A 27,125-nucleotide genomic window follows, 5' to 3' on the forward strand; every position below is an offset into this window, starting at 1 on the left:
TTACATTCCCACCAACAGTGCAAGAGGGTCCCCTTTTCTCACGGGGCTTACCTTTAATTTAAGAGACAGTCAGTCAGCAAACATGCAAACGATATGTCAGTTTCTGATAATGACTCCATGAAAAACTATGCAGGGTCAGGGGGCTAAGAGCAATGGAATTAGGGGTGATCTCTTAGATAGGATAGTCAGGGAAGGCCTCACTGAGAAAGTAAGATCTGAGCAGGCCTAAACAAAGTGAGGGAGGATCCACTGAAAGACCTGGGATAGAAGAATACAGGGGAACAAAAGGTACAAATGCCCTGAATCAAGAGCATGCCTGGAGAAATACCCTGACCCAGGAGCATGCCTTTAAAAACGAGGGGGTGGGGGGAGGGGGAGCACACAAGGCAGAGAGAGCAGCCTGTGTGAAGGCCCTGAGGCAGGAAAATACTTGGCATATTCAAGGATCCCGGCAGCTCCTCTTGGTGCAGTTCGGAGAGGCAAAGGAATAGTGAGTGAGTTATAGGCAGGCCCTGCGTAGCCCATGCTATGGATTTTATATTTTATTCTACGTGAAATAGAAACCGTTAAGGTCCATCAAACATTATTTTTTTTGTAGTTGCGTTGAGGGTTAGTGATGGCTCGGTGGGCTTGGGAGGGGTGATAGAAATGGAGAGAAGTATTTAGGACCAAGGTCCATTTTGGAAGTAGGATGGACAAGACTTGGTGATTGCTTGAACGTAGGAAGTAAGAGAGGGGTGACAAAAATGGTTCCTAGGGGTCTTTGGATAGCTAGTTGGGAGAGAGGTCATTTACCAAGAAGGGGCACTGTCATGGGGAAACAGCTTTGAGAGAGGAAAAGGACCTTAGTCAGGTTTGTAAACCACTACAATAGAGTGTTATTATTATTCCTAGTTGATGACAAGTAAACAGACTCAGGAAAGTTATTTCACTCGCTCAAGATCACATAACTAGTAAGCAAAGGAGTCTGGTTTCACATCCAAGTTCCTCTGATTAATACCCCAAATTGTGTTGTTTCCCTTAAAATTCTCACACAACCTCTTGAAAGAAAAGATCAGAGCATTCCCTGGAGCATAATAGAAACAGTGACAGCCAGAGAAATGACACAAGCATCCCCTGTGTGGGCTGAAAAGGCCACACCAGAATAACCTGTAAACACCCAACTTGTGCAGCCAGGCCCTCCAAGACCAGGACACTGGAAGTCAACCACCAGACACAGTGATCCTGGCCAAGACGGCTTCTTCTCTCAAAACATTACTGGGGACCAAAGACTGTTGATTTAGAGCTGTGGTCTCCACACACGGTCCCTGGACCAGCTGCATCAGCAAAGGTTGGAAATGAAAATTCTCAGGCACCACCTCAGACCTACTGACCAGAAACTCTGGGATTGGAACCCAGCTCTCTGTGTTTTAACAAGCCTTCAGGAGATTTTGACAGATACTCAAGCTCGAGAGTCACTGAATTAAAGCATCTGGTTTCAACTGCTGTAAGTTTTCTCCTGTGAGCTGTCCTTGCCTGAATGAGTGCAGTATAATCCCATTAACAGGCCGAGTTTGGACGAACACAGAAGCTACTGCTGAAGCTGGATGGAAGCTCTCTTTTCCCCATCTGATTCTTGTACATAAATCCTCAGCCAGAAAGGAAATAGCCCTTTTTTTTTTTTTTAACGGTACTGTTGTTTTGTGGCAAAGGAATGCTTTGCTAATTTTAGGAAGATGGCTTCAGTTATGGACAGGAAGTCTTGAGGGGAGGGGAAATTTTGTCTTGAATTTTTTTAAGTTGTGTTTCTTTTAGAAAAGAAAAAAACATTCCCAGAAAAGAAAACACCATTAACAAACCTCAGCTGACTGAGAAGAGGAGCCCTTGGGGGCCATTTGCCGAGTCCCCTGAGCTGCAGTTGAATCAGCCTGGAAGGCAATGGGCCTCAAGATTTCACTTTAGAAAGAGAATCTTTGCAGCTTCAATTGGCTTTGGGAGGAAGCATCTGGCTTCTTGGCGAGACTGATCCTTGAGAACATCCCTCATCCCCTGCCTCACCCAGGGTGTGGGGGCTCCTTGGATTTGGTCGCTCCAAGTGTCATCCTGGTGACCAAGTACTCAGGACGGCCCCAAGCTTTACCGTTTCCAAAAGACTTCCACATGCCTCATCTTGTGTACTCTACAGAAAGTCAGGGAGAGCATACGATTTTCATTTCTCAAGTAAGAAGACAGAGACTTACAGAGGAAGAAAGTAGGCCTCTCAGATGACTAAAACACGTGAACCGTAGTTTTAGATATTGTACCTCGTTGAATTCTTGAAGTGAGAAGGAGTCTTGTTTTCGTTTTGCCGCTGAGGAAATTGAAGGCTTAGAAAGTAACAGTAACTTACCTAAAGTCCCAAAGTTAGGAAGTAGGGGAACATGACACAAACTCAAGGCTTCTGACACCCAGCCCTCTCCTCTGGGTCAGAGCTGAGTGCTTTAAAGTGGTCGGTCCAGGAGCTTATATGAACCTCATATTGATCTCTAGAAAACCGAACATTTCAAAATAATTTCTTAAAATTCTGTTTATCCCGACAGGTGGCCTAGCTAAGAAAACATAGTTGGGCGAGTCCTCTCATTAGGAACGTTTGCTATAATAAGTACAGCACTCAGCAGCTTACTGAGGTAGATGTGGATATGGAGAGAACAGGCTGAGAGGTGGGGTAGGGACATGAGGGAGAAGTTTTTCCCAAGGGCCTGAATCACCTGCACAGCCTCTGGCCTGCACTGGCCAGAGATTGTCAAACCCTAAAAAATCCCCTGAAAGGTGTAAGAGAAGTATCCCCTTTCCTTTCGGCACAGAAGCATTACCTGTGGCCATCCCTGCCATCGCACTGTGTGAGTCTCTAATGGTGTCGTCAGAGGAGGCTGCTGGGCCCAGGGAGAGGGTGGTTGGCCAAGAGGGTGGCACCTTCAGGCCACTTTTGGCAAGCCTGGATCAGCCCACACGTCCAGGTCTGGCAGGCAGGCCTGTTCAAGACCATCTGCCTTACATGGATTCAAACTGCCCTCCCCTGAGGGTGTCTTCATTACTCTGGCTTCATGTGGGTTAGATCTGACCCACATGAGTCATTGGAATATAAGTGAGACCCTGTATATCACCTTCTGTTTATAAATGTTTGATGACATCCCATTGCCTTCAGGGTGAAGTCCACAATGGAATGGAAATGAGAAATTTCGAAATTCTAGCAGCAAGAAAGCTATCACTCAGTCATCATGGATTCTCTTTCCTTCATGATTGATTTGTTTAAAACATCCACCTTCCAGATGAAGAAAAAGAAGGAGGAGGAGGGGGAGGGGAGGAGGGAGGGGGAGAAGAGAGTGGGGGTGGTGGAGGATCAATTGAATAAATGCCTGGCAGAAATCTGAAAATGAAAATGGCTTTTACTAGCAAGTTCTGGCTTTTTTGGTTGCAAGGAAAAGATTTTTTTTTTTTTTTTTGAGGAAATTAAGTCTGTATCAATCATCTTATACTATCTCTCAGCCTATGGGATTGGCTCAGAAATGAAACCGTGTCCCAAGTTGGGCCAATGAGATCTGAGGACATATTTTGTTGAGGCTTCTGGGAATGGAAAACTTTTGCTTGTAAGGGAGAGCTACTGAGAGAGCCGCTCCCTTGTCCCCTGGGAGTTGTCACATGTGGATTGGGGTAGTCATCTTTCTAGCTGGGGGACAGCGCCAGGCCACAGAGAAGGGCAAAGTCCAGTGAGTCACGCAGAAATGACCCAAGACCACTCTGGGTCTAATGATGTGACTCCTTCCCCGGCTCAGTGGTGAGGGCCCCGCGGGCGGGAGCTGGGTGGGCGTCACTCACATCGTCCAGCACGGTCAGCCTGGCCCAGCACCTGGCATGGAGGAGTGGCTCAGCTCAGGAGGTAGAGAATGAGCTGATGGATGGCAACTGAACCTAGGGTTTTCCCGGTGCCATCAGCTGGATTGCAAGCTTAATCTCGTGCAGGAAATACACGTCCCCAGCCGAAATTCAGGGACATGCAAATCAAATTTTGATGAAGAGACTTGGGTGTTGGGGAGGAAGATGGCAGGAAAGGACGGGGGTGGGTGAGTGCAAAGGGTCCCGGCTTCTGTGCAGTGCCCCAGACAGAATCACATGTATGAGGCTGTCCCTGCTAAGGACACGGTGTTCTCCTGTGGGCATGTGCACGCTGAGCCAGCGAGGCGCTTGGAAGGAGTCTGCAAGACGCGTTAGACCTTTATTAGCTTAAGTACTTTACCAGAGTGCAGATTACATCCAAACCTGGAAGTTTTCAACAGCAAACTTGCAGTGGCTTTCCAAAAGCTTGAGGCTAGCCTTTCCTTCAGTCAAAAAGCAGCCTGTGCCAGTTAAAGCTGAGAACCAGAAAACAACCGTGTAGATTGTGAAACTTGTATTTGATGAGATTTTCATGCCTTTCTGCTATGCAGACATTCAGCAAGGCTATAGAGATAGGTCAAATACAAGCCACAGGCTCTGGCTCTTTCTGAATTAGTGGCTGCCTTATCTTAAAGGAACTTCAAGGTCCAATTGAAAACAACACTGAGCTAGATTTCACTTGAGCACTAATTTAACTTGGCCAAGATGCTTGGCCTCTCTGGGCCTATAGCCTCTCATGTATAAAGTGAGGGGTAGACCTAAACCAACACTGAGTTTCTCTGTATTGAGAAAAAGCATTACCTGAAATGAAAATCCAAGTAGCATTTAGAGAAAAAAGAGCATGGGATCTGGAGACAGCCTAGGATTCGAGACCCAGCTCTCCCACTCTCTAAATACATGAACTCGGTTTACTCACTGAATCTCAGTTTCATTATCTAGAAAACAGAAATAATCTCATTTTCATTATCTATGCTATGGGGATTTGGGGAAGGCTTCAAAGAGATGATGTACGCAAAGCAACTGACATGGAGTAGTCATTTAATAAAAAAATTAATTCAGCAAATATTTATTGAGCATATGCTATGTGCCAAGTAGCATGTGCTACTTAGCATGGTGAACAAACTAGGCATCGCCCTTACCCTCCTGGGCAGTCAGACAAAAACTTAGAAATCACATTTATGAATGTATAATTGCCATATTAGATAAGACCTAAGGAGAGTATTAGGGGGCTATGACACAGACAACTCTTTTTTTTATTTAGCAATGCCACGAAAGCCATCATTCACCAAAGGTCTCCCTCACAGCCCTTTTAATGGCTCATCAGGGAGAAGGCATCACCCCAAACTAGATTTCCCATAGGTTAGTTTTCTTTGGGAAATGAGCTAATTTCACATGCAAACCATGCATAAATAATGCAAGACTGTTCGTGGGAGTGGGAGGCCAATCTTGGAACTGACATTGCCCACCTCGTGTTCTTTCTGTCAAGGCTGCGTGACTGCTCATCTCAGCTGAGGTAGATTTGGTTCGTCAACACATCCTGCTACAGTCATCATCGATGAAGCTGTCTAACTACAAAGAATGAGGGCTTTCTGCCCAGTCTGACACCCACCTGGCACCAGGTGGATGCGGGGGCCCCAGGAGAGCCAGCCAGCTGGTGTTGATCCTGTCTGAGAGCTAAGGAATGGGAGAAACCCCACTCCGGTAGCACAGGAGTTTAGCTTTGTTAGGTGGGGAGTGTTTGGCATCCGAGAGCAACTTGGACATGTTACCTCTAACCTCTGTGCCACTGTTTTCTCATTCACAGCCAAGAACAATCACAGCCGACCTGCGCGTCATGCAGAGTTTTCAGTCACATCATGTGAGATGAACGTCTGCTCACTTCTTTCAAATCCGTCACTTCGCTTACACACATCTATAATCGTTCGAGTCTTACCATCTCACATCTGGATTATTGAGGTAACCTGCTCACAAGTCTCTCTACTCTCAGTCTTGTTCCCAAATTCCTTCTAATCCAGTTATGGGATTGCTTCTAAGTTTAAAATATAAGTGATAGCCTATCGCTTTCTGCTTAAAAATATTTGATGATATCCTGCCGCTTTCAGGATGAGGTCCAAAATCTTCAGCATGGCATTTATGGCATACACTGTGAGTTGCCCACCCACAAGCCATTCTCCTCCTCCTCCATACCAGCAAAATCCAATTTGAGGTCTGGTTACAATGTATTCAAACCAAGGGGATAAACTACGATTGTTCTAAGACAACTATGGTGATCTCATTTCTCTTCGGACTAAAGTAGGCATGTGACCAGTTCTGGTCAGGGAGATATAAAGGAAAGTTGACTGGGGCTTTAGTGAAAGACTATTTTCTTCTTGATCAGAGAGAATCGTGTGAAAAGATGGCCCATTTTCTGTGTGACACTTGGGGCTGTGGCAGCCATCTTGTGACTGAGCGGAGAGATGTTAAGATAACTAACTTATCCCAGGTTGCCTGGGATTTTCCCACTTTTAGCACTAAAAGTCCCATCTCCTGTGAAACCCCTCAGTCCCAGGATAACTGGGACAGTTGCTCACCCTAGGACATGTCACTGGCATTCTGAGAAAGAAAAAACAAAATAATGTGAATACCTTAATGACCATCATTGAGCTGCTGGACCAACTCTGAGGTTACCTTTCTCAAGTCCTCTTGTGCAAGTTACCTATATGCCTTCATCGTGTGTCTTGTAACTTGCAGCTGAAACTTGCAGCTTGAACACAACATTTAAAGTCCTCATCATATGGCCCAGGCTGCCTTTCAAATGTGACTTCCTACCATTCCTACCCTTCCCCAATACACTCCCAGTGTGGACTACTCACAACTCCCTGAGCTTACCATGAATCTGCACACCTCTGTGCCTTTGTTAATGTCATTTCCTTTTTCTGAAATTCCTTCTCTTCCTTCCATGTCTGAAAATTTCCTAAACTTCCTCCAAGGCCCATTTTACCAAGTTCCTTTTTTTTTTTTTTTTTTAAATGCCTTTCCCTCCCCCACTCCATCCTCTGTGCTCTCATGGTTTTAGCAAGCAGAGAAACTCTTGGTTTATGTGTCTCTCATCTTATACTTTGAGTGTTTCAAGGGCAGGGATTATAACTTAATTTGTTTTATATCTATAATCCTTAACCTAGTATCTGCCACCCCTATCATGCTTGTCTACAGAATGAATGATAATGTTTATGGGATGAATAATTATATGGAATGATACATTTGTTTTGAAAAAGCAAAGTCTTGTGAAAATGCAAAGTATTGCCCTTGTTTTCTAATGGGCTCTTCCCAAGAAACCTTCCCTGGAGAATGCTTATTCATATCGAGATTCCTCTTCCTTTGAATTCTCTTAACAACCACATTGTTACCAAGTCCACACAAGATGCCACTATGTACATTTTCAAAATATTGCTGACAATCATAGATGACTGGTTCCTGTATAACTCTTTATCTCCCTAATAAAAGAGTAAGGAAAGTGGCTTCCATCTGCTATGAAGGCCACCTAATTCTGAGCCTACTGCTCTAAATGAAGAAGTTTGGACCCTATAAATGTTGGCTGAGTAAATGCAATAAATGCTATATTCTGTTATTACATTAGGAATGATTTGGCTGCAAGTAATAGAAGAATCTACTAAGGGTAATTGTGGCAGAGAGAGCTAGCTGACCATTAAAGATTTGGATTTCCCTTCCATAGTAAAGAGTTGTTAAGCAGCTTTCTAGACAGGGACTTGGTTTCTCAGTTGCCTTGCATTGAGGTGGAGCTATATTTCTACCTATAAGCCATTGGAATGTGACCTGAAAGATGGGTATCACTTTCCAGCCAAGAAGGTTAAGGAGGGTTTACCCACATTCTCATCTCCTTCAGCAATGACTTTGGAGACCACAGCTGAAGGTGGTAGCATCCTAAGCAGGAAGGAGCCTGAATTCCTGAGTTACCAGTTGAAGAACAACCCAACGAGGAAGAGCCTCATTGGATTTCGTTTGAGCAAGATATCAGCCATGATTGTATTAAGACACTGAGATTTATGGAGTTGTTTTTACAGTATTTCTATTTCTATTTCTATTTATGGCATACACGGTCCTGATAAATACAGTGGCCTAAACAAATAGTATATCATTTTCTCAATAATAGAATGTCTAAAGATAGATAGTTCCTTAGTTCTTTGCTTTTCATCTTGTGGCTCTTGCCTCATGGTCACAAGATAGTAATGGCTGCTCCAGGCTTTACATCATTGCACCAGCAAGGAAAGAGTCAAAGGGCTAGACTTTATGATTTTAATTCAAGTGGAAACTCCTAGCCAACTTCTCTTCCTGTGCCACTTGCCAGAACTAGGTCATGTTGTCAACCCTAACTGCCATAGCGGCTGGTCAAGGGACTATGTACCTTTGCCCATTTCTCTAGATGAAGACAGTAGGAGCGACTGTGGTAGGGAAGGGCTCTTTGGGCCAACTAACAACATCTGCCACAGTTTTTATTCCAATTTCCAATCATTTTATTTATAAAACTTGGCTGTATCTTCTAAGAATTCCTATTAACAAGGTAAGATTTATTGGCCAAACTGTTAGTGGAGGTGGTTTTAAGTTACTAAGTAAATTCAGAATACAGTTAGGTCCATAGCATTAATATGTCATAAGGGCAAATTCATCCAGAGTGTGTGACAGGCATGAGAAAATACCACCTTGTGAATCACAGCTGAGCTCCAGGAAGTCCTTGGGTTCCATAAACTCCAGTGCAATGGTGCTATCACCCAGTCTCACTGTGCACCTCGCTAGCTTCATACCTCTCTTTTTTTCATGCAGTTCCTCCATCCTGCAAGTGCCATTTTACTGGGCTCCAGAGGCCCACAATCAATGTAGACAAATCATTTCTCCTCTCTGGACGTCAGTGGACTCCTCCATTAAATAAGAGTTTGCATTGTCAAGATCCTTAAGGTTTCTTCCATCTCAGGCCTATGGTCCTTAGATTCCTTCAAAGACACTCATCCTTCAAGGCCAAGTTCAAAGGCTGCCTCCTCCATGAAGCATTCCTTGACTTCCAGCAACCAACTGCTGGAAGTCAACTGCTCTTTCTATGCTCTCTCAATGCAACTAATTATGCCATTTACTCTCCCATCATTTTACAATGGATGATTATTCATATGTCTGGCTTCCAATCAGATTGTAAACACTTTGAGAGGGGACTCCTCTCTTTAATTCCCAGTACTGCCTAGCAGAGCGACTTCCAAGTAGTAATTGCTGAATAAAAGACAACTGAATTGATTAATTAACTAATAAGTCAATTACAAAATATGGGGAATCACAAAATGCACTGATGCATTTAATGTTTCTTTAACCGATGAACTTTTTTTCAAACAAATTCTTAAGCAAAAGCTCGAAAGGAGAAGAGGAAGAGGAGCTGTTTGTTGGCTGAAGTGGACACGAGAGTCTAGGAGCCCAAGTGGACCAGCCTCCACCCTCTAGAGACCCCTGAGGCACCTCACTGTAGAGCACCCATAGGGCTCCATGAAGCATAGTCTAGAAATGACTGCACTAGGAGACAGAGACCGAGGAATCGGGGTTAAGGGTCCCAGCCGGAGTTTGGCTTCAATTTCATCGTCAAATTATTGCTCTTGGCCTCAGTCTCCTAACCTGCAAAATAACAGGAATGGCAAATAAGTGACACCCACGTGACCATTTCTCTCTTGCCTTTTCCTGGCCTTTCTCTAGGATTCTTCAGAAGCGTTCTCAATGCAGCACTGCCGGGACTCCCTAGCTAGCCATCTGAGTTGGTTTCACGTGAAACTGATTTGCCACCTTTGGGCTAACTCTATGATGCTTCAATTCTCTTTCAGGTCTAACATTTTCTAATTCTCATTTTTTAAAAAATCAGTTGCTCCACTGGTGTTCCTGCTCTGTTATCAATGACACTGTTAAGCAAATTAAGCCCTGAAGGTATGTGTCTAGAGATTCCGTCCCCCAAATCAGAATGGGTAATTTAAGGCCAAACAAACTGGATCAGGCAATTTGAATCTGGTCTTGAGCGAGTGGTACCTTACAAATATGGACATAAGTGGATGACTACTTATTTCTTCTGATAGTCTAGGTTGAAGGATCCTGGGTCCAAGGAGATGGTGATGTGGATGGAAATTTTGACAAAAAGGGAAATAAAAATTTGCTGATGATTTTTACTCTGGTGATGAAAATACCTAGAGAGGCTATAGAGATGACTTTGAATCTCTGAAGGCCCATCTTACAGAGCTCGGAGTGGATTGTTTCCATCTGGTCACCAAGGGCAGAACTAAGACGGAGGGTGGCAGCTCTGTGACAGCAGAGGTTGCAGGCTGGTGGTCCATGGGCCACATTCACCTCCCCAAGAATATCTTGTCTGGTTCATACAGCCTTTATGAAATGTTTAACATAAAGCTAACTTTAAAACCTTGAAAATTGACGTAAAAATAAAATTTCCATCGGCTCTTAAAAATTCAGGGGATCTGGAAATACCATCCTTTGGGTGAGCACTTGGGGCTGCCGCCCTAGGTTCTGCACTCGGGGTGGAGGAGAGGCACCCCGTGGGGGGAGATGTCTCCACCTTACTCTTTGCTGAGAACTGAAAATGTATTAAAGTTATTAAGATGCAAATTCAGTTTGTAGTGTTGATATTTAACAAGTACAGCCTCCCTTCCAGTGGGACGCTTTGGACACTCCACGTGAGTTAAGCTACCCCAGCCCCAAACGGAGCCCCAGGTCTGGCAAGTCTGGACCCACATTCCTGCAGGGTCCAGTAGAAATCATCTGCTGGTGTGGGGGAGCAGCCATCTGCTTCTGAAGGGCACCTCTTTTCCAGTTAATCAGCATCTTCCATGACCCCTTGTCTTTACCAGCCCCATCTCATTCATTTATCTTACCTGCCTCTGTAAGCGTCTCAGTTTTTGAGCTCTGCTACAAGGAAATAGATTTGGGCTTCATATAAAGAAAAATGAATTGTTAACTATTTGTAAAATTTTAAAGTGGAACTTTAAGAATGAGATAGTGAGTTTCCCCATTCCCAGGGGCATGCAAGGACCACCCAGAAAAGGGAAACCAACGTGGTTGGAAGCTGGTTTAGAAGATGCTCTTTGAGGCCTCCTCGCCCTTAAAAGGCACAACTCTGTGAGCAGCTGGTGGCAGACAGGACTTGTTCAAGGCTGAGCACGCAGGAAGAGGCCTGAGAGCTAAAAAAAAAATAATTGTCACATTAATTCAAGGTTGGGTCCAAAACCATCTGGCAACTTTCTCCAAAGCAGGAAGAAAAATTTTAAGTGTTCACTAGACTTGAAAAATAATCAGCATTTATTCCAGGAAAAATAATATCTTTCACTTGCTCAGTGACGTGTGGTTTGAAGTGCACCTTGACATACATTATCCGAGTCCCTCTTCATAAAGCTACCAGAGGAGAGTTGTGTGGATAAGAGTAATCCAATTATACAGATGGAAGTGGAGGTCCAGGAAAATAGTATCTTATACTCAAGAAGTAAACAGGAATCAGGACCTATATCTAGGTCTCAGCACTCCTTGGCTTTTACTGTCCCAATTTTATCTCACAGCAGCAAATCTCAGAGTCAGGAAACGAAAGAAAAGCATCTAAGGCTCACCAGCCAACCTCCCTTCCTCATGAGCTTCCACTGGAGGGATTCTACTGATAATCTACAGAAGCAGGGCCGCTCAATGCTGCAGCCCAACAGCTTTTCCATTGGCCTCACTTAGACCTTCTTCCCTCGACAAAAGCCCGATTCTTCTTCTGCTTTGGAGAGGATGGACAGGTGGCCGCCATCTTCCCCAAAACTGCTTCTCATAGACCTGAAGTCTGTTATTAAGCTGACGCTCCATCTTTTTCATCTCCAGACAAAATAATTGACTTAACCTTTCCCCCAAATGACAAATACCCTCTTGAGTATTAAACACCCTTTTCGTATAAATGGAAAATTCCAGAGCGCCCACTTAACGAAACCCTCTTCTTTAAAAGCTCCCCCTTTCTAAAAGCAGTAGGCCTTTTAGCCAGCGAGCTCTTTAAGTAGTCCATTAGTATTCTGAAAGGATCAGCAGGAAATACAATTAAACCTTTGACCTCAGGTCTGAGTGAGAGCTTTGAAGAGAAGAGAGTGGCCAGGCCATGAAGTCAGGTCAGTCTGTTTCTCTCACTCCTCGGCCCCAGACATGGGATCCCAGCCCTAGAGATCCTAGGGCTGTCTTGGGACCCCCTCCTCCTGCCTCTGGCCTCATCTGACTTCACATCCTGAAGTCCATTGCTGGCAATATCTCAAGGAAGTTACATTTGCTTGATGATAATTCTTGGACCACAGACACGTCACTTCTTTATTTACCACAAAAGGGACTTACAAAGTATTTAAACTATTGTGACTCAAACCATTTTTTCATCCGGCTTATGGTAGTTAAACTACATTTCCTTCAATATAAAAGAGAATAAACATTACTATATATTTTTGAATGGTTATTGCGAGACTTACATGAAATGCAGCTTATGAAAGGCCTTTAGAAACGATGAGGTGCTTTGTGAATGTCCAGGAATATTAACATTGCCATCTCAGCCACTCTTATGATGGTCCCCTAGCCAGCAGGTCCCCACGGGGATGAGAAGGACAATGTCTGCGTTAAACCTGGTCCAAACTAGGACACTGGTGACATGGGCTGAGCTTCCTGCGTGTCTCGCTTTTGTTTGTGCACACCTGCCGTCTCAGACATCTGACATCAGTGTAAATAGGCCTCTCGTAGGAATTGCCTTTGTCACTGCACCTGCCGGTTCCAATTTACTTGCTGTGATCAGAGCCCACGGCTCTTGACGGCTGTTCAGAGTCTGAAGGCACAAAAGAAAGCCTCTCCCTGGGGCCCATTTGTTTCTGTGCTGAGATGCCCCAGTGGGTGCTTATTCATAAATGGGGCATTTGGAGACCCCCAGCTTGCTTTTCCATCTCGCGCCTTTGCCAAGGTCCTTGGAGTCTGATGTCTGAACAAGAAGCTGCTTTTTTTTTCCCTTAATTACTTGGTCTGGAACTGGATGTTTCCCTTTGTGCAATATTTAGGGAAGATCCTCTATCAATTTGTAATATACCATTTGAAAGAAAAAAGACAATTTTTTGTTGATAAGCCAAGCCAGATGTAAATAGACATCTCTTTGTAAATATAAGTAAAGAGACAAAAATCTATTCTTACCTATAATAGACTGATTGCATTATTGAGCCTAATTCTTTATTCTTCCTTCCTGCGACTTTGGAGCCCCTCCAGTAAAGACAGAGTATATTTCTCTATCCCTGGTGACACGGTTAAACGAATAAGGGAGAAGGGAAGGTGGACCTACATCTTCAGGGGCCTTGTGTGTTTAAATTAGCCCTTGAGCTTCTACCGCTGCCAGGTGAAGAACATGCCTGAGCTGTCTGGGTCCCAGGAGGGGTATGAGAGACATGTGGAGCAGAGCTGCCCCAGCTTAGCAGCAAACTCTGATCCACGGAGCCCGCCACTCCATCTGCAGGCACATGAGAGAGCCCAGCCAAGATCATCTCACCCCCAGACGACCCACAGACACACAAAGTATAATAATACATGACTGTTGTCTTAAGCTACTGGGTTTTAGGCTGATTTGTCACATAGCAATTGCTCATTTCAACATTGTCAATGACAAAATCTCCAGAGAATTCAAAAAATTCAGCTCTTCCTAAAATAAACTTAATGTTAAAAAAAAGAAATGTTAGGAAATACATTAAAGTTTCCCTCATTACAGAAAAAAATCAATTCATTACAGAATACTTAGAAAATATAAGAAAAAGAGAGAAAAAAGAACAATCAACCATTCTTTAATCCTGAGAAAATCAACAGCTATTCACATTTTGCTGTCTATCATCTTTTAAAACCCAAAATGGTTTTGTTACTAAGTTTAAAAACAATAGCAATAAATCACAAAGGAAAATATCAATAGATTTGAGTGAAAAAAATATAATATGTCCGCATGTTTAAAGGGAATACTAGAAAATGAAGAGCAAGAGAAATGGGAGAAAATATTTGTAAGACATACGACAAAAGTGTTAATATCTTTGGCGCATAAAGAGTTCATCTACATTGAAAAGAAGAACGTGTGATCCTAAAAGCTAGATAGCCGAAGGGCCCAACTAAAACACTGACAGAAAGATGCTTATAAGTAAACATAATGTGGGAAAATATCCAACTTTATATGCAAACAATGAAATAGAAATTTAAATGACGCTGAAACGTTACTTTCCTATGACATTAGAAAGCAAAATTTAAATTATACTTATGGTGGGAGGTAGTAGGGTATAATAAATACACGTATTATTGGTGAAATGGTAAATATATACAATCCTTAGGGAAATAAATGTCTTATACGCCTAATAATATGCATGTTTTTGACCCAGTAATTTCACTTATAGGGATCTGTACTAAAGGCGTAATACTAAATACAGTTAAAGCTTTCTGCATAACTGGCCAATTATAAGGCAATCTTTAAGTAAATTGTGATACCCCCAATGATAGTATAGTATGCAGCTACTAAAATAGGGAGCATGAGACAGTTTAATAACTTAGTAAAAATGCTTACATTTAATATCAAGTGAAAAATCACCACTAAATTATACATGGAATGTAATTAAAATTGCGTGCAGTAAAAATCTCGAAAGAAATACACCAAAATGCTCATAGCAGTTTGTTTTGTTTTGTTTTGGATCATGGAACAATGAGCCACTTGTAATTTGTTTCCATCTTTGTTCAGTCCAACTTAAACATTTTATCAACCCAGGGCAGACCTCACATTGGCCCTTTGAGCCTGTGCCCCAGAAGAGTGGCTCTTGATGCCATGGTCAGGAGAAGTCCAGAAAAACACTAGCAATTCTAGCAATTCTTGCTCCATGACACACATGACACCTGCAATTAAATTATTTTCCTAAAAATGTATCTTCCACTTTGACCCCAGATTTGGTCCTTAGCTGTTTGGTGCCTGTCGTAGTGAGAATTCTCTAGAAGTGGATCCTAAGATAAGGATTCTTGTGAAAGCAATGTATTGAGGGAATGTTCTTGGGAGGAAGGAATAAGTAGGTTAGGGCAGGGGAAGGAAGCTGGAGCAAGGGATGGGCTTCAGCCTGGTGCCGGGAGCTCTGGAACAGGACTTACAGCCCCGCATCTCTGTGTCCAGCAGTCACGACGTTCTGGCTCTCCTCCCCTCTCCACCCTCATCTTCAGAGTGAATGTCACCTGTTTAGCGAGGCCCTCTCCCTGGAGAAGGAGGCAGCTGAGGCATGTCAGCAGCAGAGGAGTGGGTACGGGGGCCCTGGGATGGACACCAACCTCAATCCGACAGCACCTCTCTCCCATCTTTCCTGTTGCCCACTCATTGTTGACCTTGGCCTTTTGGGATCTGGACCACATTGAGGGCTGAAATTCCTTTGTCTCTTGGCTTCCAATCATCTCTGCCAAGCCTCTCTGACGCAAAGTATGATAATAAGGACATCTTACAAGAAGCCAGGCTTAGAAAAACCTGGGATTGTGTAATTCAGGAGGGCAGTGCAGCACGGTCTCCGCATGGAGAGGCCCTAACCCAAACCTGTGGCAGGATGGGCCAGGATCCTCAGTCCAGCCTGTGTGTCCTTACTTAGACCTGAGCTCAGGGCATGGGCCTTCTAAAGGCTAGGACCATCTAACCGGGGACGTGATGGTGACCACATTGGCTAAACAGAAAGAATCGGGAAATGTTATTTTCGAAAGCATGCAAGGAGTAGGAAAAAAAACTGGTGACTCAGATCTGCTGATCCTGCTGGTGAGTTTTCCAGCCATCTGTTATCTCTTCCAGGAGCCACCATTGAATGATCTGTAAATATTTCCCGAGGACCAGAAGGGTAGGGGAGGGGAGAGTTTTCTAGGTCGATCAGTCACGAGTAAAGGTGAAATCACAGATGTACACAGAGTGTCTGCAGGCGGTGAGAGGTGGAGCTGCCTGGGAGAGCAGAGCGCTCAGTCAGCAGGGAGTATTGTTGATGGAATCTCCTTAAGCTTGGATTTATCCTGCAGTGAGCTGGAAACTTGATGCTTCCGTGGACAAGACCATGCGAGGCAAAGCATTATAAGTGCAGTATAAATGTGTTCCTGGGAATGCGTTTATCAAATTTTTAAAATCAAAACATTTTCAACTTATGCCTTTGCCCGTCAATATCTGATGCCCCTTTCTCTATTCTCCAACTATGTAGCTCATTTTATATTGTATTAGTTGACCTCATTAGGGAAATATGTCCCCAGTCAGATTGGAAGTTACGAGAATGGTCTTATTTAGATTCCAAAAAACTGGCAATATATGTCTAATTGATTAATTCATTAATTAAATGAAACCTCGTTTTCCTTCTATAACACCTCTGCCAGAAAATCGTTCAGTGTCTGATTGCGTTATACCTTGCCCTACGAATGCATCCTGCATTTCACAAGCCCATTCCTGCTGTTTTATCCTTCCTCCTCCTCTGTGTTCCAAGGGGCTGAATTCACTTGATGTTTTGGTCTTGAATTCTAAAAAAGTCTAGCTACTGCTCTTCCGGCCAGGGAAGACTATTGAAAGTGTTACTCACAAGGGTCTTTGCTGAATTACGGGACCCTGGACCTGCAATTTTCCGGGCAGAATTTCTGTAACCATGGCAACTATGCAATTACTAATGCCGTTAATCGTGATGATACTGTTTATTGGTCATTTACTCTCTGACTGGCATTGTGCTAAGCGCTTCACGTATATTTTCTCATTTAATTTTTCAGCCACGCTACAAGCAAAGTGTTATCATTGTTCCTATTTACCAAAAAAGGAAACTGAGACTGAGAGAGGTTTGGTGATTTGCTCAAGGTCACAGTGTTAGTCAGGGAAAGGCGACAGAGGCTAGTCAAAAGACAGCTCAAACATTTGAATCCAAGTCCGAGTGACTCCAATCGCTACGTAGTGTTTGGCCCCACCATCACAGGCACTCACAGTTACTGAAAGTTTATGACGTCCAGGCATTGGGCTCAGTGCTAATGTAAGTTATCTCATTTAACCCTCCAAGGAAGCACAACCGGAGGGAACGGCTGAATTGTGATGCAGGAAGGAGGAGGATGCAGGAGAAACGGAGCCGAGTGTCAGGTACGAGGGGACTTCTGGGGCCACCAGAGGAAGATGCGACCATAGTATCAGGGACTGGGGGAGTGGAGTAGGCTGGGATGTGAGGCACGAAATGAGTCGGAGTGAGTAGTTTGGGATGAGGATGGAGAAGACTCCCGAGCGTGCTGGAGCCTACTTTCATGTGCTACTGAGGGCAAACGGAAGCAAGATGGATCCATTCAAAGGGCGGGGCTGTAGCAGCCCCACGGCGACATCCCCTGCTAGCTGCAGCCCTCACGCTCTCTCCTTTCAAGGACTGGCTGGATGCCACACACCTTCACAGTACGCTCTTCACTTCATGAGACTGTGCATGGGAGGGGTGTCAGGGTAGAGCAGAGCCAACACTAATTTGGAGTCCAGAGACCCTAAGTTCCTTTCCTGGTTCAGTCTCCTACCAGCTGTGGCGTGTTTAGGAACTAATTTATCCTCTCTGAACCCTGGCTTTTCAATGGAAAAAATGATGCCTACAACCGTAGGGTACTTGAGTGACTAAATGAGGTACCATACAGGAAGCATTTAGCCCAATGTGCACTTAGAAGGCATTTAATAAATATTAACCTCCTTCTCCATCTGTCCTTCTACAACTCCCTTTTTCTTTCTGTCCTTCCGTTGTTTCATACACTTGATTCTATATCTCCAACTAAATTGTGAAGTCCTTCAGGGCAAGGACTAAGTCTTTTATTGTCTTGGTTTTTTCATTCATTCATTCATGCAACATGTACTCTGTGTGAAGCACAGTTTACCCAGAGTTGATATTATGGCTTCGATCACTTGTTAAAAATATGAATAATACATGATCGATATTTTTTTAAATAAAAGATCCTTCACAGGCAACCGAAGTGTGAGGCTATGTCAAACTCAGTTTATACATCAGAAAAATGTTACATGGGAAGGGCTACTGAGTGTGTGACATTGTCAAACATTGGATCAGCACAGTGAACAGTGAAAAGGAACAACTCCCAGAAGGTTTCTCATTTCCCTCAGTTATTGAAGACATTGCCTTAACCTCCACCCTTGGCATCAATCACGCCTGCCTTTCACACATTTTGGAGGAGTAAATAGTTCAATCAGTGCCACACATCAGCTTGTCAAATTTTTAAATTAAAAAAATATTTTCCAATTACAAGAGCAGTTCATGTTCACTTACACAAATATTTTAATACAAATAAGAAAAAAGAAGATGCATTTAAAACATTTCTAATCATTCCACATAGAGGTACCTATTGTTAACACTTTGATATAAATCCTTCTAGATTTTTGAAATGTGCGTGGGATCGTATTACATATGCCTAAAATAGGATTATACTATGTAATATTAGTTTGTCTTTCATCACTTTAATTTCCACTTTGGATTGCACCAATCTCTATTTGTTTATCAAAAAGAAGAAAGAAGGATTTTCATATTAAAGTGAAGTCAAGCATGGCAGTGTTTATGTGACTTGAGTTCTTGGCTAAAGCTTCTGTCAGCAAGAGTCTGTCCTCAGGCAGAGAGAGGAAGGTGTGTGTGTACTTTAAACCTCCCTCCAGGTGTGGTCCCATTGCCCATACTATTTCTCTGACATCCTAGTTCATTCTAACTTGTTTTCTCCCTCTCTCCCCCATTGTTGAACTTTCTTCTCTCTGGGCCTGCTAAGGGTTACAAGGATGTTAGCAGTGTCACCTCAAAAAGAGGTCAAGTCTATCGAGATCCCTGTTGTCCAAGCACGCCGCCTGCAGCCCTTGGCTGACACGTACCGCAGATGGCCCGGCAGGGGTGGATGGCGTACTGTACAAGAGAAGGGGCCAAGCCAAGGACATTGGGTTCTGCCTAGAATCAAATCCCATTTAATGGCGAATTCTGCAGTTTGAAAGTTTGAATAGGATGGTACTTTAAAAAGAACTCCGGCTGGTTAAATTTAGAGCCTGAAAAAAAATTCCAGTCTAATAACATGTTCTGGCTTGGGGCCAACCACATCGTTTAGACTGGGCAGCTGGATGAGTTTTCATTCGCTCTGGGCTGCCGCTCCATGCTGACTCGGAGGCAGGCCATAAGCGTCTTCACTTGAGTTGGCCTGGGTGGGACACGGCCACTTAACGAGATGAGCAGCTTCCTGTGTGTCTCTGGCTGTTAAAGCAGCCTCGTGCTCGCTGATGCATTTTCAGAGGTGGATTGTGCAAGAAAGAGTGCTATTTTTGTAAATGGTTTGGCCTCTTCAGTCATTAGCCTGGCATTTCTCCTCATGCCGCACCACATCCATCCACCTCTTCTTTTGTTTGTAAACTGTTTGCAAAAGAAAGTCCGAAGAAAGGTCCATGCTCCCGGCATCTTGTGTTATTGCCGACAAGGAATTTCTTTTGTTTGTGTTTATCGACTCTACTAATAGGTATTTTCAGACTCTTAGCAGTATCTTCCTAATTCTCCCTAGTCTCTTAACTCATCAGAGCACATGGCCAGTTCCAGACCCTTTTATAGCTTAGTTCTATTCAAAGTACAAGTCAGCCAGTGTTTCAGAGTGCCTTCTATGGGCAAGACCCTCTGCCAGGTACCTGGGTGAAGGAGAGTAGGAGAAACTCCCAATCTCAGGGATTCACAAGCTGACTACACCAAGCCCTTTGCATAGCCTTCCAGGCTGAACTAGTTGCCCCTTCTACACCTGCGCCAAGATTACAATACTTCCTGATCAACTGCAGTGACTGGGCACTGCAGGCTTTGCACGTAGTAATTCCAAGTTTCCCAGCATCCTTGAGGTGTAAACATTATCAAGCCCATTTCATAGATGAGCACACTGGGGCTCAGAGAGTGAGAAATGTAACCAAGAGAACACAGTTAATGAGTGGCAGAGCCAGATCAAACACAGGTAAACTGACCCCAAGGTCAATGCTCTTTACCATGACATTATAGCCCCTGCTAGCGCAGAAGAGAAGAGGGAGAGAGAAATGAACTCTAAAGTGTGTGAGTGTGTGTGTGTGTGTGTGAGTGTGTGTGTGTGTACAGAGTGGGTGGTAGTGGGGGGGGCTGGACAGCCTAGTAAAGGAGATAAGGTTGTTTATTTTTTTATTTTTCTAAGGTTCTCCCTTCTCCCCTGACCCCAGGGATTTTATTCAGCCTCTGAGGTCAGCCGACCATTGGGACAGTCAGTGCTGTATGCTGGGGGAAGGCCTTGGGAAGGCCTTGTCCTCTAGAAGTACTGCCTAGCCTGGCTGCTCCAGGATTTCCCAAGCTCGGGCTGCGGCAAGATGTCCACACACATGCCCACACCTTTGCCTTCCATGAGTGTGGGTCTGCCTAACTTGTGTTGGGGGGTGTCCCTTCACAGAGGCACTTGCCCCAGGTAGTTTGGCTCCTTACGGAATCTGGGCCCCTTCGTAGGATCACTGTACAGTAGAGGTTAGGAGGAGACAGAACCTGGCTAAGCCCACCAGGCTAGTATGTTCTGGAAGGTAGGAATTGGTGGAGGGAGAAGGAAGGAACATTGAACTTTCCACATTATGCCCGTGTGTATCATCTGAATTTTTAAAAAATTGAAATGTAGTTGATTAACAATCTTGTGTTAGATTCAGGTATATAGTAAAGTGATTCAGTTATATTTTTTCAGATTATTTTCCATTATAGGTTATTACAAGATACTGAATTTAGTTCTCCGTGCTATACAGTAAATCCTTGTTGCTTATCTATTTTATGTATAGTAGTGTGTATTTGTTCATCTCTTACTCCTAATTTATCCCTCCCTGACTTTCCCCTTCAAAAACCATAAGTTTGTTTTCTATGTCTATGAGTTTGTTTCTGTTTTGTATATAGATCCATTTGTATTATTTTTTAGATTCCACATGTAATATTTGTCTTTCTCTCTTACTTACTTCACTCAGTATGATAATCTTTAGGTCCATCCATGCTGCTGCAAGTTGCATTATTTCATTCTTTTTTATGGCTGAGTAATATTCTAGTGCATGTGTGTGTGTGTGTGTGTGTGTGTGTGTGAGTGTGTGTGTGTGTGCGCATGCGTGTGTATACACCACATCGTCATTACCCATTCATCTGTCGATGGACACTTAGGTTGCTTCCACGTCTTGGCTATTGCAAATAGTGATTCTGTGAACATTGGGGTTCATGTATCTTTTTGAAGTAGAGTTATCATTTTTTTGGAATATATGCCCAGGATTGGGATTGCAGGATCATATGGTAACTCCATTTTTAGTTTTTTTTGAGGAACCTCCATACTGTTCTCCATAGTGGCTGCACCAATTTACATTCCCACCAACAGCGTAGGAAGGTTCCCTTCCTCCACACCCGCTCCAGCATTTGTTAATTGTAGACTTTTCAATGATGGCCATTCTGACCAGTGTGAGATGATACCTTAATTGTGATTTTGATTTGCATTTCTCTAATAATTAGTGATGTATCGTCTGAATTTTAACAACAAAACATTACATTTGTAGTATGTGGGGAGCAGTTTAATGCAGTGACTACACACCCAGGGCCCAGAGTCGAAATGCATAGGTTCAAATACGAGTTCCACTACTTGTGCCAGTTACTAAAACTTGCTGTACCTCAGTTATCCTGTATCTGTAAGTACACTAGCAACACCTACGTCGTAAGGTGGTTGTGAGGATTAAATGCAATAAAGAATGTAAGGCCTCAGTGTACTTCAGGCACAAAGAACAAAGAACAAAGAACACACTTAACCAATTTTACTATTTATTATTATTGTTTATTATTATTGTTATTGTTGTTGTTAGTAATATTTGAAAACAATGACATTTAATGAATCTTGGGGATTTCAGAGCAGGGAGGCAGCCTGCTGCTCCCCCAGCCACAGGAGTCCCTGGAGGCCGGCCGGGGGTTAAGAATGCAGCTGAAATGAAAACCAATGGTCCGTTTTCTGCCCCTGCATCCTTTGGCTTTTTCTCTGCCTCTTCTCATTTTCCTAAAACCTCCACCACCTGAGTAATGGGACAGTGAAGGAGACAAGAGGTGGGAAGAGGGACGGGCTGTGGGGACCCCAGGTTGAAAGGAAGGATGTTCATGGAAACGGGCTGTGCAGGCGGAGTCTGCAAAGCTAAGTGATTTTTTTATGAACTCCGTGAAAGCTCCAAAGTCAGCCTGTCATGACATGGCTGGTGCTCCTTGAGAAGGGGGCTTTCCTAACGCTGCTATGATCTGGGCACTTACAGCAGGGTCAGGAACACTGACAATGGAAGCTTGCCCGTCACTCAGCCCCTGGCCGGGCCAGCAGGCCTTTCTTACCAGCGCTTCCTCTTTCACAGCGCACCACAGAGAGGAAAATCGAATCAGATCAGATCGCTGCCTTTCAAAATTTGTTCAGCAGCGATAAAAATAAACTCCAAACATCCACATATTTGATCAATTTACTTTTATCCCTTAATCGAATAAGCCCCACAATCAGAAAGAAAAACATTCTGCTAAGCGTTTCATTTCTCCAATGATTCATCTAGCCACGGTCTCAAAGATGACATGATGGGAATGAGGTATACTGAATGCTGAAATAATTTTTATGACCACATCACAAGAGGCTGGAATGGCTTTTAAGGTACATCATATTTTAATCACAAGCACATATAAAGCATCCATTGCTTGAAAACTTAGGAGAAGTTTGAATTGGAATGCCAGAGTCATAATACCATTATCAAGAAAGGGAAGACTGGCTTTTCTTTTTTTTTTCAGTCCTTAACTCCTGTGGTTGTTGGCTACTCTGATAGGCTTGAAAGAAAAGTGTTTTAGAAAGAAAGTAAAAAAAAAGTACACACAAAAGGAGATTTCAAACCAGCAGACACCCAAGGACTCTAAAATGGGTGACCTAACTATCTTGGGTTACTCACTAGCTGGAGGGTAGGTCTCCTTTGAAAGATGAGAAAGTTTCCTGGAAGCCAGGGCGTCTGCAGCATTTCCAGGGACTGTATTCCTGGCCAGTGCATCCTGCTGGTCTGCTCCAGGCTTGGCATCTCTGTCCTCCATGGAAGGAGGGAAATTAAACCATCACTGTGGTCCCTAACGCTAGGGCTCAAGTCACCCTCTCTTCAGCCTGTTGTCACTTAGGTCTAGGGAAACAGGAGGAAAAAGGCAAAGGGAAGTGTGTCAGGGAAGAAGGAAAACAGGCACAAGGAAGAGGAGGGACTATTTTTTAAGGAGGCAGGATGATGTGATGGGAAGAAAAACGTGCTTTGGAACCGGACAAAACTGCGTTCAAATCCTAGATCTGCCATTTTTCAACAGTGTGATCTTGGATCAATGACTTAACCTGTCTGAGCTTTATCTTCTCAATCGTAAAACAAGGGGAAGTATCTGGTGTACTGGGTTGGCGTGAGAATGAATGAGAAGACTTAATGTAAAGATTTTAGGTCAGTGCCTGAACTATAATAGATACATGACAAATATTCGTTTTCATATTTTCTCTCGTCTTCCAGCCTCTTCAGAGGTGAGAAAATAGAATAAAATAGAAAAGTGTCATTCAGTTCAAATCTTGTCCCTCGACTCTGAAACCCCTCCATGGTGCACCATGGTCTACAGAATAAAGCCCCAGCTTCCTGGCAAAGCAGCCCAGTTCTGCACAATCCAGCCCCAGGCTGGCATAATTATCCATCTCTCCTGCGACACGCATCTGGGCGCCTTACACTCCATCCCTGCCAGACCATTCCGTCCTCTCACTTTGCCACTGTTTTTGCTCATGTGTTACTCTCAGCTTGGTATTCCTGTCTCTCCTTATTTACTCATGGAAATCCTATGGTTCTCCCCTCTTTCCCTTCTCATTTATTGGGCAACAGCCGGGTACCAGATACTCTGCTGGGAGGCAGAGACACAGAGAGAAAGATGACTGACCGCGATCTGAGTAGGGAGGCCGGGGTGGAGGTGTGGGAGATAGCCTGTCCAACCAAAGCTTTACTACAAGCAAGGGAACCATGAATTCTGCTGGGAGAGATGGTACGGAGAACAGCTACAGGAAGGAGGTAGGCACTGAGCTGGGCTCTGAAGGTTATGTAGGAGTGTTTCAAGAAGGAAGAAGGAAGAGGGGCAGTGGTAGCAAAGGCAATGACATGGACACTATTTTGAGGGACTGTAAATCCGAAATCAGACTCCGTAGCTAGAGGAAGATAGAGTCAGGCGGTATAGGTGGGGTAAGCAACTCCAAGTCACAGGACGTGGCACAGATCTTACCCCACCACTTCCTGGCCGGGCATCCCTGGGCGATTCCCTCACGTCTCTAACTCCAGTTTGCTCATCTGGAAAGTGGGGAGGTAAAAGCAGCGCCTCGCCAGTAAGACGTGTGAGGATAAAGGAAGGTGATCTGTGTAATATCCTCGCAGGGACTCTGGCAACATAGGACGTGATGAGCAAGCATTAGTGCTTCTTATTTTTGTTGAAGTCTAGCTAAACTGTCAGCTCCTAGTCAGCTTTTCCTAACACTCTGAATTAACTCCAACTCCTTTGTCCTCCGTGCTTTCAGGGCACTTTTATAAACCTTAGCGTTTATTTCACGGCCTCTTGCGTGAGCCTGTATTTGTTTTTCTGCTTCTTTCTCTAGCAGAGGGAGCCCTGTGCCTTGTTCATCTGTGGCACATCCTACAGCACCAAACACGGTTCTCTGGACATGGTGGTTCATCACTGGACGATTGTTACTGAATGAATGAAACTTCTCGCTAAACAACTTAAAATGAATACTTTTAAGAAATTTTAGAGCAAACAGAAATCCTCTAATGAAGTGTTTTTCAAACTTTGCCTACCCAATCCTCAGTAAAAAATGTATTTTACAAGACCCAGTGTGTGTCTACATATATATTTATGGTTAAGGGAAACAAAAATTTCACGAAACAATAATTATCCTCACTACTGCAGCACATCCCAATATGTTCCAATCTATTCTTTTTTAATATTTTTTTTCTTTTAGAAGAGTTTTAGATTTAAAAAACTTGTCGTGAAGATATTACGAAGGTTTCCATATACCTCACACCCAATTTCCTTTATGAATATCTTAACATCAGTATGATATGTTCTTCACGATGAATGAACCAATACGAATGCATTCTCAACTGAAGTCCATACTTTATTCAGATTCCCTTACTTTTTACCTAAAGTCCTTTCTCTGTTCCAGGATCCCATCCAGGATCCATATTACAGTCATCCCGTCTCCTTAGGTACCTCTTGGGTGTGATAATCTCTCCGACTGTCCTTCTTTCTGATGACCTTAACCATTTTGAGGAGTACTGGTCAGATATTTGTAGAATGTCCCTCAGTTGGGACTTGTCTGACATTTTTCTCATGATTAGACTGGGGCTATGAGTTTGGGGGAGGAAGACCACAGAGGTAAAGGGCCATTCTCATCACACACTATCAAAAGTGCATATTGTACTATCAATATCACTTATCAATGTTGACGTTAACCTTGAAACCTGGATTGAGGTGGTATTTGTCCAGGCTTCTCCACTGTAAAGTTACTTTTTCTTTCCCTTGTCTATACTGTACTCTTTGGAAGAGAGTCACTGTGTGCAACCCACACTTAAGGAGGAAGGAGTTATGCTCCATCACCTTGAGGATGGAGTATCTACAAAAATTATTTGGGATTCTTCTGCATAGGAGATTCGTCTCTTCTTCTCCCATTTACTTATTTATTCATTCATTTATTTCTATCAGTATGAACTTATGGATTCTTTTTATACTTTGCGTTATAATTCAAAACTACTTTTACTACCTTAAGTATTTTGCTGCTCAGGACAACTGTGGTTGAGCTGTTGTCAGCTCCTGTATGCCTCTAACATACCTTTATCATTTACCATGATAGGTTGTTTTTCATTTGTGCATGAGCACTTCCTTACTTTCTGGCACTAAAAGATGTTCCAGAATCATCTTGTACCTTTCCTGCTACAGTCCTAGAATCAACCTTTTCTCCAAGAAGCCTTGGTTCCTTTTATTGGCGAATACTGTAGAAACTAAGGTCTGGGCATGCTCATTGCCACTAGAGCATCATTGCTTCTAGGCCCTTTCACCTGACAGAACAAGGAAATATATGTCTGTATACTAACTGGTATATAGCTATATACCTATAAATGTTTCCATATGTAACCATCTGTGTCTATATGAAGCCGTACATGCATTCATACAGATGTCTCCAACTCTAATCCATTAAGACATGTATCATTCCAGCCTTCTCCCATTACCCACCTGTAATCTCCCACCCCAACAATGAGAAACCTAGATCCTAGCATCTGTGACCCACTTACTTATTTGTTCATTTCAGTATACACATATACGGGGTTCAGTATTGGTAACCCATACCAACATGGGGCTCAACTTGATCTGCTAGAGTACAGGGCTTTTGTACAGTTCCCTCTGCCTTTAGTCTTCCAGACCCACTCATTCCCAGACTTACTTACTCAGCACCTTTCCCCCAACCCTCTTCAGGAAAACGTTTTCATACATGTCATTCTTTGTCCTGCCACAGAGGTCTCGTCTTGGGGCCTCATTTCATCAGCATCTAGCTTCCAGTCCCAAGTCTTACTCATCATCTCCTACCTTGTTTGGTGGAGGCTGTCCTCCAACAGCTTTCTGAGAAACAGAAAATGGGAAGTTACATTTTTGAGACAACGTCTTTATTCTGGCCTTACACTTGTTTCATAATTTTGTAGGTAAAAATGTCCACACCCTAATTTCCAGAATTTGTGAATATGTTACATTACATGACAAAGGGGAATTTGCAGATATGATTAAGATTATGGACCTTGAGATGGGGAAGATATTTTAGACTACCCAGATGAGCCCAGTATAACCATACGAACCCATAAGAGCAGAGAACTGTCTCTGGCTGACGAGAGTGATGAGGCAGGGGTGATAACAGAGGTTTGAAGCATGAGAAGACCTTGAAGCAGCACTGCTGGTTTTGAAGACAAACGTAGGAAACCATGAGCCTAGGAATGTGGGCAGCTTCTAGAAGTGGAGAACAACCCCGCTGGCCAACAGCCTGCAATGAAAGGGGGAATCTGTGTCCCAAAACTGAAAGGAACTTGGTTCTGTCAACAACCTGCGTGAGGTTGGACTAGGATTCTCAATCTAGAGACTTCAGAAAGGAACACAGCCGTGCCA

The 27,125-nt window shown here is 43.6% G+C and overlaps 1 long non-coding RNA gene across 2 annotated transcripts in view; it reads left to right on the top strand.

Moving 5' to 3' along the window:
• The window catches only part of LOC125960551 (uncharacterized), a 56,472-nt gene extending 31,777 nt beyond the window's left edge, over positions 1–24,695 (top strand). For both annotated transcript variants that reach the window (XR_007470344.1, XR_007470343.1), the window contains 3 exons: positions 5,696–5,847; positions 16,962–17,038; positions 24,574–24,695. This is a non-coding gene — a long non-coding RNA (uncharacterized LOC125960551). The remainder of the gene's footprint in view (positions 1–5,695; positions 5,848–16,961; positions 17,039–24,573) is intronic.
• Positions 24,696–27,125: the final 2,430 nt, after the last annotated feature.

The sequence above is a fragment of the Orcinus orca genome, chromosome 11 (assembly GCF_937001465.1).
Source record: "Orcinus orca chromosome 11, mOrcOrc1.1, whole genome shotgun sequence".
Classification (NCBI taxonomy): Eukaryota; Metazoa; Chordata; class Mammalia; order Artiodactyla; family Delphinidae; genus Orcinus; species Orcinus orca.